The sequence below is a fragment of the Triturus cristatus genome, chromosome 7, assembly GCF_964204655.1.
Source record: "Triturus cristatus chromosome 7, aTriCri1.1, whole genome shotgun sequence".
NCBI lineage: Eukaryota > Metazoa > Chordata > Amphibia > Caudata > Salamandridae > Triturus > Triturus cristatus.
This window is the reverse complement of record NC_140590.1, coordinates 1,623,669,376-1,623,688,875: the sequence shown is the minus strand read 5'-3', so window position 1 is coordinate 1,623,688,875 and position 19,500 is coordinate 1,623,669,376. Positions and strand designations below refer to the sequence as shown.

Genomic DNA, 19,500 nt, shown 5'->3' with positions numbered 1-19,500 from the left:
CGGCCCAGCTCCGCTACAACACCGCCCATGGCCGGACAAGGCGAGTGATAGAGAGGAAGTTTGGCCTGCTGAAGAGCCGATTTAGGTGCCTACACAAGACCGGCGGCGCGCTCCCATATGCTCCTGCGAAGGTCTGCAAAATCTTCATGGTCTGCTGCATGCTGCACAACATGGCAGTTGAGAAAGCTGTGCCACTCATCCTGGATCAAGATGACCAGGACCATCCACCCGTGGAGGACGAAGGGCTTGGCAATGGGGCTAGTGATGTGGAGGATGTGGAGCCGCAAGAGGATATCCGGACTCGGCTCATACGCGACTTCTTTGCTTAGTGGTGAGTACCAGTGTCTGAGTGTGCACACATTGCTCGACGTGTGGCATGTGTTGTGATGTGTGGCTCCACCTGCATGTATGGCACGTGAGTCAGAGGTGTGTGTGGGTGTGTCACTGGAGTGATGGTGGCAGTGATGGTTGTATTTCCCCAGTCATAATTGTGAACTAGCATGTTGTCATCCATACATGTGTCGAGTACATGCACATGCAAGTGGCTGTGCTTTTTGTGGCTGACTTCTTGTGTGTCTCTCATCCCCAGGTACTTGCGCACGCTGTCTGCTGGTTGCATTGTTGTGGCACTGCTATTCCTCATGGACACGTCATCGTGTGCTGACTCAGCGTTACACGCACGGACAAGTTTGGAAGTCTCCTTAGGGTAAGGGATGCATCAGGGGTGTATTGGGTGTGGCAGTTGTTCACGATGTATGCACACTGCCCCTGTCGATGTTTGGTTCCTCTGCAGCCATGTAGCATCACCATGGGACACGACATGCAGCTGTGTACACCTGAATAGATGGTCTGACTGGTTGACAGTCATCAGTGATGGGATAGTGAATTGTGATGATGGAATCAATGTGTGTAACACTGCCCTCGGACACATACGGTTTGCATTGGATTGACATGGTGTGGGACTTCTACATCAGCGGATCAATGGTGTATGGCAGTCTCTCCGTGAGCAGCTGTGGGTGTTTAGCTGTTGGCCGACAATTGTGTGCCAGTTCCATGGCTATCACGCATTTGTGCTGCAGAAGGGGGGTGCCAGTGTTGGACCCACATGTTACTCCACATGAAGTGTTCATGTGTACTTCAAGTTGCCTCTGCAATCCCGAATACATGACTAATAAAGGTGTCCCTATGCCTCCAAGGTGCCTCTTCTCAGTCAATGCTGGTGTGTTGCCACGGTGCATCCAGCATGTCTGGCATGGTTTTCCCTGATAGTGGCTATGTGTCTATGTGTCGAGTAGCAAGATGCAAGCTGTGTGTGTGGGCTGAGACTGTGTATTGTGCATCATGTCCATGACTGTGTGGGTATTGTGACATGTGCCATCCCCATGCCTCCAACGTTGGCCAGGCCCCCATTCTCTGCATCCACCGGACTCAAGCTTGCAGGACATGGTTCTGCCACCTGTCTACACATACCTGGGTGCCCCCCAGGACACTGGACTGGATCCCTGACCTCTGCGCATGACTGTTGCTGTACTCAATGTGTCTGTCAGCACGGTTGTGCGGCCACCCCCTCAGCTGGTTGGGCCCATCACGGGTGTGTATGGTGCTCCATGTCTGTCTTGCCTAATACACTGTGACCCGTGTGTCCTGTGCCAGACTCAGGCTCCAGGGTGTGGATGGTTGAAGTTAAAAGAGAACTCAGGCATGTTTAGACTTTACAAGACACATGTAAGGTAATAATGCAACCAGCAGGCATCTTCTCTTCATGGTGTGAATCTTTTATTTTGGGGGGGCGGAGGGGGTATGACGTGAGGGGCTTTCCGGGAGTTTGGAATCCAAAGTTCAGTAGGGGAGTTGGTGTCCTTGCCATTGGAAGTCCTCAGAGTCCATGCCACAGTCTTTGTCAACATTGGTCAGACAGTGACCAGCAAGGCCATGTGGCAGAGAATGTCTCTTGATGCTGTGATGCTGTTGCTCCAGTGGGCCAGGTGCCAGGCCAGGTGTCCTGGGAGATGGTGATGTAGCGCCGACCCTCACGGTCTTTTCCGTGGACGACCCGCCCTCCTGCGGGGACCCTCAGAAGCAGGCCGTGACGACGTCTGGGATGCTCCATCGGATGTTTCCTCCTCCTCCTCCTGATCCCTCCCTGTGGGTGGTGATGTTCTCCGCCTTCTGGCACAGGGAGGGTCGGCCATGTTGTCGGCCATCCGACGGAGTGTATCGTGAATTCCCATGTACGCCGTCACAAGCTCAGCCTGTCCGTCCTCCATCCTCCGTTGGTGTTGCAGTAGACAGGCATGTAGCTCCGCATGTTGCTGGGCCTGCTGGGTCTTGATCCCCTCGAGGACGGACACAACCTGGGCCAGGCCCGTGGTGTCCTGCCGGTATGTGTCCAGGATGTTTCGGACATGGGAATACACCGGTTCCGCAGCCAACTGGTCAGGCTGGCGCCTCCGCAGTCCTCCACTCCCACCACCCCTGCCCACTTGCACCTGGCCTGCCCTTGTGGGCACATCGGGTCTCCGGGACCCCTGAGGGGTGGCATTGGCGTTGTCGCCTGCCTCCTCCTGGGTGCCCGGGACACCGTGTCCCTCCTGGCCAGCCTGGCTGCTTTGTGGTGGTGGGGCAGGGATCCTGGGTGGCTCCTGGGATGTGGCAGGAGTGGGGGTGGTGGTTGGCCCCGTTGTACCTGACGCAGGTGCTGCAGGTGGTTGGACACCAGAGGGGCCAGGTTGGTCGGGGTCGTCCACAGAGTGGTGAGAGTCGTCGCTGACGGTGGGATCGGCCTCCCGCAGATCCGGGTCCTGTGAGTCTTCCCCCCCAGTGTTGGGGGGTGAACCACGAGGTTGACCTGTGTGTGAGAGAGACAATGTTAATTTTGGTCCATGCAACATCCATGTTTCATCAGTTTCAAAGTTGGCACATTTCCTCTTGGAATTAGGATCTGTCTTGCATTCCACTCACAGTGCACTTGTGCATGGGTGTGTCCCTTGGGCACCACTTTGGCCCCTTTAACTATGTGTGGCACAGTCTTACTTGCTGCGTCAAGTGTGACTGCAGTCAGCAGTGGAGTGGGCAGGTGTGGCGAGCCATGCATTGGCGCCTTCCGTGTAGCACTGTACATGTGCACATGGAGTGGATCCACACACTTATATAATGCAGGTAGCTGTCGTTGTGCTCGTGCACAGGTTGTGACATGGCCCTGTGTTTTGCCATGGAGAAGAGGGGGGGTTCTGGCACTGGCCACCCTTGGCTACATGCACGCAGTCTACCTGCTGACGAGCAGACATTCCCACACACCACAAGGCTGATTTGCTCTCCCTGTGTCTCCCTCCCTCTCTGTCCCCCTCTCCCTCCCTCTGTGTGTCAGCCTCCTCCCTCTGTCCGTCTCCCTGTGTCTCCCTCCCTCTCTGTCCCCCTCTCCCTCCCTCCGTGTGTCAGCCTCCTCCCTCTGTCCGTGTCCCTGTGTCTCCCTCCCTCTCTGTCCCCCTCTCCCTCCCTCTGTGTGTCAGCCTCCTCCCTCTGTCCGTATCCCTGTGTCTCCCTCCCTCTCTGTCCCCCTCTCCCTCCCTCCGTGTGTCAGCCTCCTCCCTCTGTCCGTGTCCCTGTGTCTCCCTCCCTCTCTGTCCCCCTCTCCCTCCCTCTGTGTGTCAGCCTCCTCCCTCTGTCCGTCTCCCTGTGTCTCCCTCCCTCTCTGTCCCCCTCTCCCTCCCTCTCTATCCCCCTCTCCCTCCCTCTGTGTGTCAGCCTCCTCCCTCTGTCCGTCTCCCCGTGTCTCCCTCCCTCTCTGTCCCCCTCTCCCTCCCACTGTGTGTCACCCTCTGTCACCTCAGCCCAGCTTCCTGGGCACACACTGTTAGCAGATCTTTGAATGGCCCTTGGCTTGTTGATGTGAGTTTGTTTCTGATCTCCAGGCACCCATTGGGTGTAGTGTCTGTGTCTGCGCTGCTGCTGTGGTGGTGTGAGCTGCCACTCTTTCACAGTGTTGGCTGTTCATTAGCTGCTGTCATGTGCAAAAACGTGCCTTCACCCCCATGTGTTAATGCAAGGCGTCCGCCATTTGCTGGCGAGTCTTTCCTGTGTGGGGACACAGTGTTAGTCTGGCTGTGACCTAGGCCATATGGGCAGAGGGCATTGTTGTCTGCTTCTGAGTTGCACTATGTGATTTTTTGGGCCCACCCTCCCGCCATCCGGCTTATTGTGTCATGTGTTGGTGTCTTCTGTGGCCTGTGACTTGACATTGTCCAGCTGGGTGCATGGGGCATGGTGGCGCCAGTGGCATGTGCGTGTTCATGGAGTGTGGTTGAGTCATGCGATAGCTTGGGGTGGTTGCGTGCCTGTTTGTGGGTTTGGTTGTGGATGACGTTCCTCCCATGTGAGGTGCGTTGTTTGTGTACTCACCCGGGTCTCGGAGTCCTCCTAATCCCTCCACTGTCTCCACCGGCAGTATGGCCATCACCCTCTCCTCCCAGGGATGGTAGTGTACGGGTCTGCGGGACGGCCCTCCTCCAGTGACGTTGGCCTGGTTTTGTTCGTCCGTCATCTTGGCTCGGACCCTCCTCCGCAGATCGTACCACCTGGCTTGGCATTCCTGCTTGTTCCTTCTGGTATCCGCAACAGCATTCACAGCATCGACGATGGTCTGCCACGCGGCTGTTTTTGCCGCAATGCTGGTCTGTCTGACCAATGTTCCAAAGAGCTGTGGCTCGACTCTGAGGATTTCATCGACAAGGACCTCCAACTCTCGGTTACTGAACTTTGGATTCTTGTTGGTGGGCATGGTGAGGGGTGTGGGTGTGGATGGTGGGGGGGGGTGTGGATGGTTGTGGGTGTGTGGGTGTGGTTGTGCAGGTGTGTGTGTGTGTGTGTGAATGTGATGAGGGGGTGTTTGTGAAGGTGGTTGTGTGAAGGTGTGCAAGTGTAAGGTGTGGTGAAGCTTGTAGTATGGTGCTGTAGGTTGTCTGTGGTGTCTGGCAGCAGTGAGTCTGTTGCAAAGGCTCATGGTTTGTGTGTGTGGGCCCTTTTTATTGGTCCATTGGTGGGTGTGGCTGTGTTTGAAGTTTGGGTGGGTTTGTTATAAGGAGTGGTGGTGTTTTGGGCCTCTGTTTGTTTTTGGCAGTTGCAGGTCAGTGAATGTGTTTTTTAAGTGGTTGTTGGACATGTTTTGTGGCTTTGTGCCATTCGAATGGTGTATTCTTGTGTTGTTTTGGTTTGTCCTGGTTGTGTACGTGCGTTTTTAGCGTGTGTACGGTGTGTACATGGGCCATTTGGTTGTACAGTGCTGTCCTTGTGTGTGGCTTGGTACGACTCGTACATGCGGTTGTGATGTTGGGGCCTGGGGTGCGCTCCGTACTTAGGAGGTTGTGGTGGGGGTGAGACTCTGACGTACACGGGTGTACATACAGGGGGGTACGACACGTACAGGGGTGTACATACACGGGGGTAGGACACGTACAGGGGTGGGGGTACGACTCGAACGTACAGGGGTGTACATACACGGGGGTGGGACACGTACACGGGTGGGGGTACGACTCGAACGTACAGGGGTGTACATACACGGGGGTACGACACGTACAGGGGTGGGGGTACGACTCGAACGTACAGGGGTGTACATACACGGGGGTAGGACACGTACAGGGGTGGGGGTACGACTCGAACGTACAGGGGTGTACATACAGGGGGGTACGACACGTACAGGGGTGTACATACACGGGGGTACGACACGTACAGGGGAGGGGGTACGACTCGAACGTACAGGGGTGTACATACAGGGGGGTACGACACGTACAGGGGTGTACATACACGGGGGTGGGACACGTACACGGGTGGGGGTACGACTCGAACGTACAGGGGTGTACATACACAGGGGTGGGACACGTACACGGGTGGGGGTACGACTCAAACGTACAGGGGTGGGGGTACGACTCGAACGTACAGGGGTGTACATACACGGGGGTAGGACACGTACTGGGGTGGGGGTACAACTCGAACCTACAGGGGTGTACATACACGGGGGTAGGACACGTACAGGGGTGGGGTTACGACTCGAACGTACAGGGGTGTACATACACGGGGGTAGGACACGTACAGGGGTGTACATACACGGGGGTGGGACACGTACACGGGTGGGGGTACGACTCGAACGTACAGGGGTGTACATACACGGGGGTAGGACACGTACAGGGGTGTACATACACGGGGGGTACATCTCGGACGTACGGGGGCTGGGGGGAGTGTTGGGCGCGTATGCGGGCACATGTCTCCATGGTTGCTATGGGAGTTCGGTGCGGATGGTGTTTTTTCCATACGGTTGTGACATCGGACGCACGGGATGGATCGTGATTACTCGGTCGGACTTGACTTTTCACATTTGTACGGTAAATCGTCCGAGGACGTGTCGGACACATTTTCCGACCCGAGGACGTGTGGGGAATAATTCCCAAGGCGGTTCGTATGGACTTTTTACCATGCGAATCGTAATTGGCAGTTTGTACGGCACTTGTACGATTCGTACGGTAAAAAGACCGGATACGAGTCGTACGGGGAATTTTTTTACCGGATCGTAATTGTCACCTTGGTGGATGTGTGGCCTATCTCAATTTTAAATTAACAGGGTTTCGTTCTTCTTTACTGGTAGCGAAACACATCTCGCTTTTTCACAAATTTTTGTTTCACAAACACCAATCTAAGTGGAGGGTATTTGTTTATAACACTGTGACATTGAGTTTGAAGGTTGTTTTTATAAAACAAATAGGGCCAAAATGAGTAGGGACAATACCTGTGTATTATGAAGGGTTGTTGTCGGGGTATATAAAATGAATCCCCAATCCCATTTACAAAGCTGATAGAATTAAGTGCCCGTTGATGATCAGGTTTGATGGTTATTGTTGATTCAACAACATGAGGTCAGGGTTACTACAGCAAAGGAAATTCGGTTACTTAACTCGCTCCTATGAGCATGGCAGGGCGAGGGACATATTCTTCAATAAAATACACATTTGGTGAGTGGAAGAAACGTATACGACACAACATGCAATATATGATTTTTTGTCCAGTATGACTCATCGCTACGAAAGTGACAAGAATTATATTAAGTGAATTTACGAGCAAACCGATACACTCACTGAGAGACAATTGGTTTAGTATGGCGGGCATCAAGAACAAAATTGTGCACTATGGCATTGAGAAAGGCGGAAATCGTCGAAACACGTTTACCAACATGAATAGAAGTTTTTTTAACTGAAGAATGCTCAGTGAAATCCCTGGTGAAGGAATTTAATAATTTTCATGATGGCCACAGTCAAGCACCCGGCTGAAAGTTTGCTCGGCAGAAGTGGCAATTTATTGGAGAATATATATATCAGACACAAAATAGAAAAATAATAACAATTCAATTCCAAAACATTAAATAAATTACCAAACAAATAAAATTAAAATAAAAACGTATGGAAATGTAATTTTTGTTTTTTATAGCAAGTCAAAAAAAAAAGATATATATTCACTGAAAAAACCAAATGTTTCACACAAGTTATAGTTAGGAATTAGCATTTAAAAAACCTTGCAAATTCACTGAAAAAACCATAGGTTTCACACATGTTATAGTTAGCTGGACATTTCACTCGTACAGAACCATTGAAATTCCCCCGTTATAGTTAGTTCAGCTAACTATAACTCGCGCGACTGCAATCCACTGCGGATGACGTCACATATTACATCACTCATGACATGGTCAGTGACATCACTGATGACATCTCAAATGACATCACTGATGACATCATCCAGTGAATATGTGTCTTTCTGAAAAATAAATATTTTTTATATGTATATCTAAAGGTTAATGGAAGAATAAATGGGTAAATAATGGGTAAATAAGTGTCTAAATGGATGTGACGTCATCAGCAGTTGATTGCGGTCGCGCGAGTTATAGTTAGCTGAACTAACCATAACGGGGGAATTTCAATGGTTTTGTACGAGTGAAATGTCCAGCTAACTATAACATGTGTGAAACCTATGGTTTTTTCAGTGAATTTGCAAGGTTTTTTAAATGCTAATTCCTAACTATAACGTGTGTGAAACCTATGGTTTTTACAGTGAATTTGCAAGGTTTTTTAAATGCTAATTCCTAACTATAACGTGTGTGAAACCTATGGTTTTTTAAGTGAATTTGCAAGGTTTTTTAAATGCTAATTTCTAACTATAACGTGTGTGAAACCTATGGTTTTTTTAGTGAATTTGTAAGGTTTGTTAAATGCTAATTTATGTATGTATTATTATATTTTTTATATATTTATTTTACAATAAACTACCTATGTATATAGTTACAGATTGACTGTATCCTGTAATATGGAATGGCTGAGCTCTTTTTTTTTTTATTTGGATAAAATTGAACAGCATAGTTAATATCTTCTATAAACTTAAAAACAGTTTAAAATGTTTTTGTTTTTTTAAGGGTTTTTCACGGTGCGCACACTTTTAAATTTTTTTTATTAAATGAAATGTTTTTTTGGGATTTACGAGGTCCTTTAGGGACCCCCTGAGAAGGCCTAGGGGGTCAGGGACTCTCTACCCTGCCCCCTTTTCACGTTCTCCACTTGTGTTTTTAGCTCTCTTTTGCCTCTAAAACTCAAAATGGCGGCTGGGGGGTGCGCCCACCGTGCGCGCACCGTGCGTGCACCCCGTGATTTTTTGAAAAAAAATAAAATGTTTTTTTCACCCTTCGGGGTCCTTCAGGGACCCCCTGACAAAGGCTAGGGGGTCAGGAACTCCCTACCCTGCCCCCTTTTCACGTTCTCCACCTGTCTTTTTCACTGTCACACACAAAATGGTGTCCGACACTTCCTGATTTCGACCGATTGGAATGTTGACTGACATCTAACCACCAATCAGAATTACGCTCGCGGACATTAGGTGCGCGCCCCGTGCGAGCACCGAGCGAGCACGGTGCGCGCATATAGATATTTATGTACTTTTAACTGCCATTTTCTCAGGAACTACTGAACAGATTGACACCATATATGCAAAAGGCACATGCCTGACCTGAGGACTACCTCTTTGCCAAATTTCAAGTAATTCTGTTCAGCCGATCGGGCTGTACCTTCGACTAAAGGTCCTATGGGAAAATGCATGGGGAAAACGCGTTTTGGGACCCCCCTTTTTTCTCAGCCCCCGCTTGACGAATCACCCCGAGACTTTCAGGGTAGGAGCTGAGCGGAGCGCCCCATTCGTTTTGAAAATTTCACGAAGATAAGTCAACCGGCGCCAAAGTTATTCAAAATAGAATTTTCAGATTTCCTATGGGTACTCGGTCCTAACTATAACTATCTACTGGCGACCGCCAGTAGATAATATATATATATATATATATATATATATATATATATATATATATACACACACACAAAACTGTAACATTAAAATTATACACAAATATTTTAAAAACATATTTAACCACTATTAGGAAACGTATTGGAGTCTAGGAATAATAGATATACTATTCCCACTCCAGTTTATGCAACAGTAGAGAAATTGTAAGTCTTCAGAGGGGTTCAATATGTTATTATCACTCCGAACATAGCAAAAGTAGGGAAAACGTTGGACTTCAAAGGGGTTCAATTTACAAGCCCGACCCAGTCTATGCAGCAGTAGGGAACGCATTGGACTTCAGAGGAGTTAAATTTACTATTCCTGCAACAATTTGTGCAACAGTGCAGAAGCGTACTCAGTTACAGAAATGTCCCTCCTACACATGTGCCCCTCTACAATAGTATAAAGAGTCTAGCATCACTATAAAAGTGTTTCCAACTGCAGTATTGTTTCCAACTACAGAAGGGTCTCAAGTGGATCACTGACATAATATCAGAATCAACAATTTTGTGTAACCGAAATATCATATCAGAAATATAGTTTACAAAACTATAAATTTCATGCCCTTATTATGGTCCGTAAAAAAATATTGAAAAAACATATTGCTAATATTTGATACTATATATAAATATATACTAATATTAACACACATACATAATATATATATACATATATATATATATATTATGTTTGTGTATGTTTATACATATACAAACACATATATATAATTTAACACAATTATTATATACATATTTTACATTACTTTATTGTTTTTGCTTAATTATAAGCACATATTTAAAACAATATTTAACCAATATTAAGAAATGTTTTGGAATCTGTGAATAATAGATATACTATTTCCACTCCAGTTTATGCAACAGTAAGGAAATTGTAGGGCTTCGGAGGATTTACATATATTATTACCACCCCAAACAATCCAACAGTAGGGAAAAAATTGGACTTCAGATGGGTTAAATTTACTAGTCCCACTCCTGTTTGTGCAACAGTAGGGAAAGCATTGGACTTCAGAGGAGTTACATTTACTATTCCCACTCCAGTCTGTGCAACAGTAGAGAAATCATTGGACTTTGGAGGGGTTAAATTTACTATCCCCCCCCCCCCCCCCCCAGTCTGCGCAATAGTAGGTAAAGCATTGGACTTCAGAGGGGTTAGATTTACTGTTCCCAATCCAGTCTATGTAAAAGTAGGAAAAACATTGAACTTCGGAGTGGTAAGATTTATTGTTCCCACTCCAGACTGTGCAACAGTAGGGAAAGCATTGGACTTCGGAGGGGTAAGATTTGCTATTCCCAATCCAGTCTAAGCAACAGTAGGTAAACTACTTCACTTCAAACACATTACATACTTGAATAACCCTATTAATTTAGAAAAATATGAAACTCTAAATATAAACATTAATACTTAATATAAATATATAATTAAAAAAATAAACAGCAATGATCCAATTGACTAAATTCAAATTCATAAACAATGAAATAATTAATTTTCAATTAAAAAATAATGCTTATTTAATTATTACTTAATTAACTTTCCAATCTATACCTCTACAAACCTAGCAACCTACACCTAACATATAGTGAAAATAAATAAGTATAACACAATTAACATACTTTATAAATAATTACATAATGAATGAACAAAAGTTAATTTTTAATTCAGTATTACTTAATTAGTTTCACACCATAGAACCATACAAACCCACCAACCCACATCTAAAATATAACTAAAATATATGATTGTTACACAATGTACATGATTATTAATCAATTATACATTTAATATATACATAAAATATTATTATTTTTGAATTATTATTTAACTTCCCACTATACACTCCTACAAACCTAGCAACCCACAACTAAAATATATAACTAAAATAAACAAATATTACATAATGTATATAATTATTGATCAATTCAATAATTACTCATAAATTATTAATTGTTAATTAATTATTACTCAATTAACACCCTATACCCCTACAAACCCAGCAGCACACACCTACAATATAACTAAAATAGGATTATTACACAATTTACATAATTAATAATCAATTAAATAATTAATAGTACATTATAAATTAATTGTTCATTATTACCTAATTAACTTTCCACCCCATATCCCTACAAACGTAACCACCTAAACCTAAAATAAAAGTATCATAAATCAAAACTACATAATGAATATCAATCACATACTTACTTGAAGATTATAAATTAATAATAATTAATTATTACTTAATTAGTTCCCCTCCTATCCCCCAAAAAAACCAACATCCCGCTACAACACTATAAATTACTAGTAACAATTAAATAAAAAATTCAAAATCACTTACGATTACAAACTATATTAATAACAATTATACAAACAATACCAACATATAAAATAAATAAACTAAAGCAAATTAATTAATTAAAAACGATATTCTTTACAACTATATTATTGATAACAATATTTATAACAACGATATTCTTAACAACGATATTACTTACATGAAAAAACAATTTTCTTGACAACGATATTTCTGCATCATGATATTTCATTTTAATTTTTCCGTCTCCTAATATTTTACAACTTGATATTTTGTCCAAATACTTCTCCAAGTACATACGTTAACCCAACAGCATAAATGTTTCTTACTGCAAAAGTGGAATGTCCAAAACTGCAGAAGTATCACCAACAGCAGGAATGCAACTCTACAGAATTGTCTCCAAGTAGAGTCGTCCCCAACTGTATATAATGTCCAATGCTACAGAACGTCCTGTACAGCAGAAGTGTCCAATACTGAGAATGCCCTCTTCGACAGAAGTGCCCAATAATACAGAATGCTGTCTACTGCAGAAGCATTTAATACTGCAGAAGGCCCTCTACCACAGAAATAAACAATACTACAGAATTCCCTCTATTGCAGAAATGTCCAATACTGCAGAATGACATCTACTGTAAGAATTCCCAACACTACTGAATGCCCTCTACCGCAGAAGTGTCCAATACTACAGAAAGCCTTCTGTTTCAGAAGTGTACAATACTGCAGAGTGCCCACTACCACAGAAATGCCCAAAATTACAAAATGTCTTCTACTTCGGAAGGGCCCAACCAAAGTGCCCAATAATGAGAATGTCCTCTTCCATAAAAGAGCCCAATATTACTGAATGCCCTCTACTGCGGAAGTGTCCAATACTGCAGAGTGACATCTACTACAGAAATTCTACTGTTGTAGTAAAGACGACTTGTAGTCCAAGTATATTAAGTAAGTTGATTTATTAAGATGGATGTTATCATCCAGAGCCCCACCAGGAGCAGCCTTCCTGCTGTTCAGCCCATCCTCCAACTGACTCACTCACCAACATTCCACAGCATCCTCACACACCAACATTCCACCACCACAGTCCCACTGGCTGAGCAGCAGGTATAACACATCTCCTTTCTTTACACATAATAACATTAGAACTCTTGAAAGAATAACATTAGAATTCTTGCATGCATGTATACAATGTAGCAATGAGAACTGATGTGAATGCATGGAAATAATAGGTGGGAAACATTTCACGCACAACATGTCGTAACACAATAATTGCAAATGTGCATACAAAGACAGATAGAAAACATTGAATTCAAATTTGCACAACATGTCATAACATAATACTTGCAAACAAACACACAGTAAATAGTAATAAGTATATACTCACCTATATCATCTCCCTTTCTAACCAAACAAACCACACACTCTACCATACCACAAAACCTCAATCCAAACCCTGATACCACAAAACATGCCAGCTGGCCAGGATAACATAAAAAGCAGCACGTAGGGCACCAACCACAGGGCGTGTCAAGGAACCATCCAAAAACTGCAACAAAAAAAAAGGAAAGGTGAAACACCTTAGTAAGTGTAGAACACCACTCCAAACCAACCATCTGGCATCTTCACTGCCCTTCACCCAAACCCGTAGTAAGGGTGGAAACTGCAACCACACGTAATATGGCTTTACTCTGCCCCTCACCCTTACCCCATAGGAAGGCTGGAAAAAAAACTTCAACATTTGGCTTCCTCTCTGAGCTATCTTTACCCCGTAGGAAGGGTGGAAAAAACTTCAAAATTTGGCTTGCTCTCTGCCCTTCACCCTATATACTTCAACCACCAACACTCTAAAAAACATACACCCCAGTAGAATATTTATCTTTAACACTAGTCCCCAGTAAAACACAAGATCAACCCTAGATTTAATACCTCTGATGCACTCAACTTAACACATGATTATCTTACCACATACCATTTGCATACGCATAAACTGCAGCACAACGCCCATGACGTTCTCATACTCCAAACCCCTCAAATTAAATCATACAGATATGTTGAATTACTTGTGGCTGGAATAGTCATTGACATGAGGGTTACAGATGGTGCTCCGACTTTATCACAGCACAAGGGTGGTTCCCCCAACCAAAGTCTAACTATGAGTGCAACGTCCGGTGGACCATAAAAAGAAGATTGATAAAAGAAAATCAAGATTGAGGCTCTTCTCGCTTCAAATGTCTTGCACCAAATGTATCAAAGTACTTGACACTAAGAGGTGAAGGCACAACTCACCACCGGAACTTGAAGACATCCAACGGAAATGTAAAGCTCGGTGGATATACGTGGCAATACTAAGGTCACATACCAAAGCCAATGTTTTACCAACTTGTCGCTTTCGTGCTTGAGGATAGCGTTGATCGGGGCAAAAGCGGAGTTATGACCGCAACATATTTCAAGGACCACCACCATCTGAATAGAAAGCTGCGCGTACATCAAGAACGAGCCGGGTGGCTCCCAGCACGTATGTGCTGCATGCCAACGAGACCAAGTGCTCATCATGATTTCACAAGCTCCGGATGGCTGAGCTCGCGCTGGACACCGCGAAGACCTTACGCACTGGAATCCATTGGGGTGCGTTACTTTTTCCCCCATTCAAAATTTTCCACAACTTTAAATGCTCAGGAGAACATCAATATTGCTGGAAACCAAGCCAGTCTCTTCACAATATTCTCGCTCATATCAAACACAGAGGGCTATACTCCTATTTCCCCTTTAAATGCTTTCTAGAACGTGTGTAGCATGTGTCCAAATGCGCTGAAACTCTTAGCTGCATTTCCACTGTTTAAGGTGTCACCAACTGCTGCCATGTTTCGACTTCTTGAACGTCCCATTCCTTTCGCTCTCCCCAACACCAACCCCGCACATGTGACAGACCACACTTGCTCTTTTGATACCTCACATTTCCTCAGTACTGCTGATCTACTTCTTGTGTGCTAACGACATTTCCAGCACACACAAAACGACCCAGCAGCCCATATCGTCATACACTGCTGGCAGCGAGGCACATAGGTGAAAGTTGGGAATATCACTGTTGTAAAGCGCCCGTGAAATTACATTTCGTTCCAGCATGCCCTGGCTGTTAGGCTGTCCGATGATTTGGGACACTGGTGGGACTAGAGGGCATGCTGTCTTTCTCTGCACCTAAAGTTTCCCAAGGATCATTTACATTTTCTCTTTCAGTAGTTTCCTCAGCTTTGTATCAAATAGGTTCAGTTCTGATTGTTATCTCTCTCAGTCCACATGCACAAGTAGTTTTCTCTTAAAATCTTCACCAAAATATGTTGTAATAAAGATGCCTCGTAGTCCAAGTATATTAAGTAGGTTGATTTATTAAGATAGATGTTATCATCAAGAGCCCCACCAGGAGCAACCTTCCTGCTGCTCAGCCCATCCTCCAACTGACTTTCTGACTCACCAACATTCCACAGCGTCCTCACACACCAACATTCCACCACCACAGTCACACTGGCTTAACAGCCGGTATAACAACTACAGAATGCCCTTTACCACAGAAATGTCCAATATTACAGATATCCCTCTGTTTCAAAATGCAAAATGCCCTCTTGCATAAGTGTCCAATACTGCAATGTCATCTACTGTAGAAGTGTGCACTCCTGCAGAATGATATCGACTACAGATATTCCCAACATTACAGAATGCTCTCTAACACAGAAGTCTCCTGTACTACTTAAGGCTCTCTGCTTCAGGAGTGTCCAATACTTTAGAAATATTTCTCCCACAGAAATTCCCAGTACTATAGAATGTCTTCTACCAAAGAAGCGTCCAGTACTACAGAACACCCTTTGCTTCAGAAGGGTCTGATACTACAGAATGCCCTATGCCAGAGAAATGCCCCAAACTGGAAATTGTCCTCTACTGCAGAAGTGTTGAACACTGCAGAATGCCCTCAGCTGCAGAAGGTTACTGCACTACTAAATGCCCTCTACTTAAAGAGTGTCCAATACTGCAAAATGCCCTCCGCTTCAGAAGTGTCAAGTGCTACCATATTCCCTCTACTGCAGAAGTGTCCAATACTGCAGAATTCCAGCTGCTGCATACATATCCGGTACTACAGAATGCCCTCTACTTCAGAAATGACCAATACTGCAGAATGCCTTCTGCTGCAGAAGTGTCTGTCATTAGTGAATGCCCTTTACATCAGAAGTGTCCAGTACAGTAGAACACCTTCTACCACAGAACAGTCCAGTACTACAGAATGCCCTCTACTTCAGAACTGTTCAATACTGCACCCTGCCCTCCACCACAGAAGTGTTCAATACTACAGAAAGCTCTCTGCTTCAGAAGTGTCCAGTAGTGCACCTTGCCCTCCACCACAGAAGTGTCCAATACTACAGAATGCTCTCTGCTTCAGAACTGTCCAATACTGCACCATGCCCTCCACCCCAGAAGAGTCCAATACTACAGAATGCCCTCTGCTTCAGAACTGTCCAATACTGCACCATGTCCTACACCACAGAAGTGTCCAGTACTACAGAATGCCCTCTGCTTCAGAACAGTCCAATACTGCACCATGTCCTCCACCACAGAAGTGTCCAGTACTACAGAAAGCCCTCTGCTTCAGAACTGTCCAATACAGCACCATGTCCTCCACCATAGAAGTGTCCAGTACTACAGAAAGCTCTCTGCTTCAGAAGTGTCCAATAGTGCACCATGCCTTCCACCACAGAAGTGTCCAGTACTACAGAAAGCCCTCTGCTTCAGAACTGTCCAATACTGCACCATGCCCTCCACCACAGAAGTGTCCAGTACTACAGAAATCCCTCTGCTTCAGAAGTGTCCAATAGTGCACCATGCCCTCCACCACAGAAGTGTCCAGTACTACAGAAAACCTCTGCTTCAGAAGTGTCCAATAGTGCACCATGCCCTCCACCACAGAAGTGTCCAGTACTACAGAAAGCCCTCTGCTTCAGAAGTGTCCAATAGTGCACCATGCCCTCCACCGCAGAAATGTCCAGTACTACAGAAAGCCCTCTTCTTCAGAAGTGTCCAATAGTGCACCAGGCCCTCCACCACAGAAGTGTCCAGTACTATAGAATGCCCTCTGCTTCAGAAGTGTTCAATACTGCAAAATGCCCTCTTGCGTAAGTGTCCAATACTGCAATGTCATCTACTGTAGAAGTGTGCAATCCTGCAGAATGATATCGACTACAGATATTCCCAACATTACAGAATGCTATCTAACACAGAAGTCTCCTGTACTACTTAAGGCTCTCTGCTTCAGGAGTGTCCAATACTTTAGAATGGTTTCTCCCACAGAGATTCCCAGTACTGTAGAATGTCTTCTACCAAAGAAGCGTACAGTACTACAGAATACCATTTGCTTCAGAAGGGTCCAATACTACAAACTGCCCAATGCCAGAGAAATGCCCAAAACTGGAAATTGTCCTCTACTGCAGAAGTGTCGAACACTGCAGAATGCCCTCAGCTGCAGAAGGTTCCTGCACTACTAAATGCCCTCTACTTAAGGAGTGTCCAATACTGCAAAATGCCCTCCGCTTCAGAAGTGTCAAGTGCTACAATATTCCCTCTACTGCAGAAGTGTCCAATACTGCAGAATTCCAGCTGCTGCATAAGTGTCTGGTACTACACAATGCCCTCTACTTCAGAAATGACCAATACTGCAGAATGCCTTCTGCTGCAGAAGTGTCTGTTATTAGTGAATGCCCTTTACTTCAGAAGCGTCCAGTACAGTAGAATACCTTCTATCACAGAACAGTCCAGTACTACATAATGCCCTCTACTTCAGAACTGTCCAATACTGCACCATGCCCTCCACCACAGAAGTGTCCAATATTACAGAATGCCCAGAACTGTCCAATACTGCACCATGTCCTCCACCACAGAAGTGTCCGGTACTACAGAATGCTCTCTGCTTCAGAACTGCCCAATACTGCACCATGCCCTCCACCACAGAGGTGTCCAGTACTACAGAATGACCTCTGCTTCAGAAGTGTCCAATACTGCACCATGCCCTCCACCACAGTAGTGTCAAGTACTACAGAATGCCCTCCCCTTCGGAACTGTCCAATACTGCACCATGCCCTCCACCACAGAAGTGTCCAATACTACAGAATGCCCTCTGCTTCGGAAGTGTCCAATACTGCACCATGCCCTCCACCACAGAAGTGTCCAATACTACAGAATTCTCTCTGCTTCAGAAGAGTCCAATATTGCCTAATGCCGTGTGCTGCAGAAAAGTCAACTAGTGTAGAATGACCTCTACTACAGAAGTGACCAATCCTGCAACATGCACTCTGCTACAGAGAAGTGTCTGGTACTCCCAAATGCCCTCTACTTTAGAAGTGTCCAGGACAGAAGAATTCCCTCTACCACAAAAATGCCCGATAGAATGTACTCTACAGTAGAAGTGTCCAATGCTGCAGAATAACTGTACCACAGAAATGCCCAACACTACATAATGGCCTCTACTTCTGAAGTGTTCAATACTGCAGAATTCGACCTGCTTCAGAAGTATGCAATACTACACAGACCCTCCAGGATTTCATAATTTCGTGATTTGCAAAAAAAACAGTGCAATTGTCAGTTTTGTAAAAAGTCCATGCTTTTTACAAAAGTGCCGCAAAATTTACCACTAGCATGCTAACGTGCCTCTCCATACCCTCTCACTATTGAAATCCCACAGCAATGCAGCTAGGGACCATCCCTGCCAAAGCTGACCCTCTGAGAATGAGCACACAGGAGCTGGCACGATGCCAACTGTCTGGCTCATTGCCACATCGAGTAAGGAAAGGAGGAAGCCAAACCCACTGTCAAAGTACATGGACATCAAATTGTGCTTCTGAAAGGTTGGCAGGACTGGGAAATTCCATTGTATCATGTTAGGCAGGGAACTGGCATGCAACAGCCTCTCCCCACCCTGGAATGTGACTGGACTTATCTTGTCCCAGCCCCGCTGGCCCTACAGAGAAATCACACAAAAGTGATGGCCACTATACTCAGAGAGGTAAAGGAATAAGTGTGACTCACTGGCTGGCCTGGAGTGAATAACAGGTGCACAGTATGACAGCCAGCTCCAGGGTTTCTCCCTGTCTGCCTCAGGCTCAGACAATTAAGAGAGGATGATGCTCAGGCTGGCTGGAATGAGTGGTAAAAGTGCACAGAATGACTGCCTTACAAATGTCATACAGTAGAGGATCCAGGGTTTATTCCTGTTGGCAGCAGCCTTAGACATTTAATGACTAAAGGCCTTATTACGACTACGTGGTCCTACAGCGGACAGTGCAACACGCCATCTGCTTTAGGATCGCCAAAGCTGTGGTGCTATCACCTGCCAGATTAGGATTTAAATCCTGGTCTGGCGGGCGGTGCTGCGACAGTCTAAGGTGGCGGTCTGTCAGGCTCATTGAAGAGCCTGACATGCAGACCACCATTCTCAGAGCCCCGACTGCACCTTCCTGCATGGTGTGGCATACAAGCCACACCGTGCAGGAACTGGGAGTGCAAAACAGGGGGTGGGGCACTACACATGTTCTAGTGCCCCCCGCATGCACCCCCAGACCCACAAGCAGCAGGTGACGCTGTTAGGGCTCCCTTCGTTGCCTCTCCGCCACCCTATTCATGGTGGGCTCACCACTATGAAAAGGGCAGTGGCCAGGCAACTCCAAATATGCTTGTTGGTGCTGCAGCAGCACCACCAGCATATTAGTGCTCCTGTCGGCCACATGATCCTTGATCCCCAGCAGTCACAGTGGTCCTGTGGCGGTCCAACTGTCACACTC

General features: G+C 45.7%; 1 long non-coding RNA gene across 1 annotated transcript in view; it reads left to right on the top strand.

Annotated features, from left to right (window-relative positions):
* The window catches only part of LOC146812557 (uncharacterized), a 141,289-nt gene that overhangs the window by 23,531 nt on the left and 98,258 nt on the right, over positions 1-19,500 (top strand). The gene's annotated exons all lie outside the window — the stretch shown is intronic.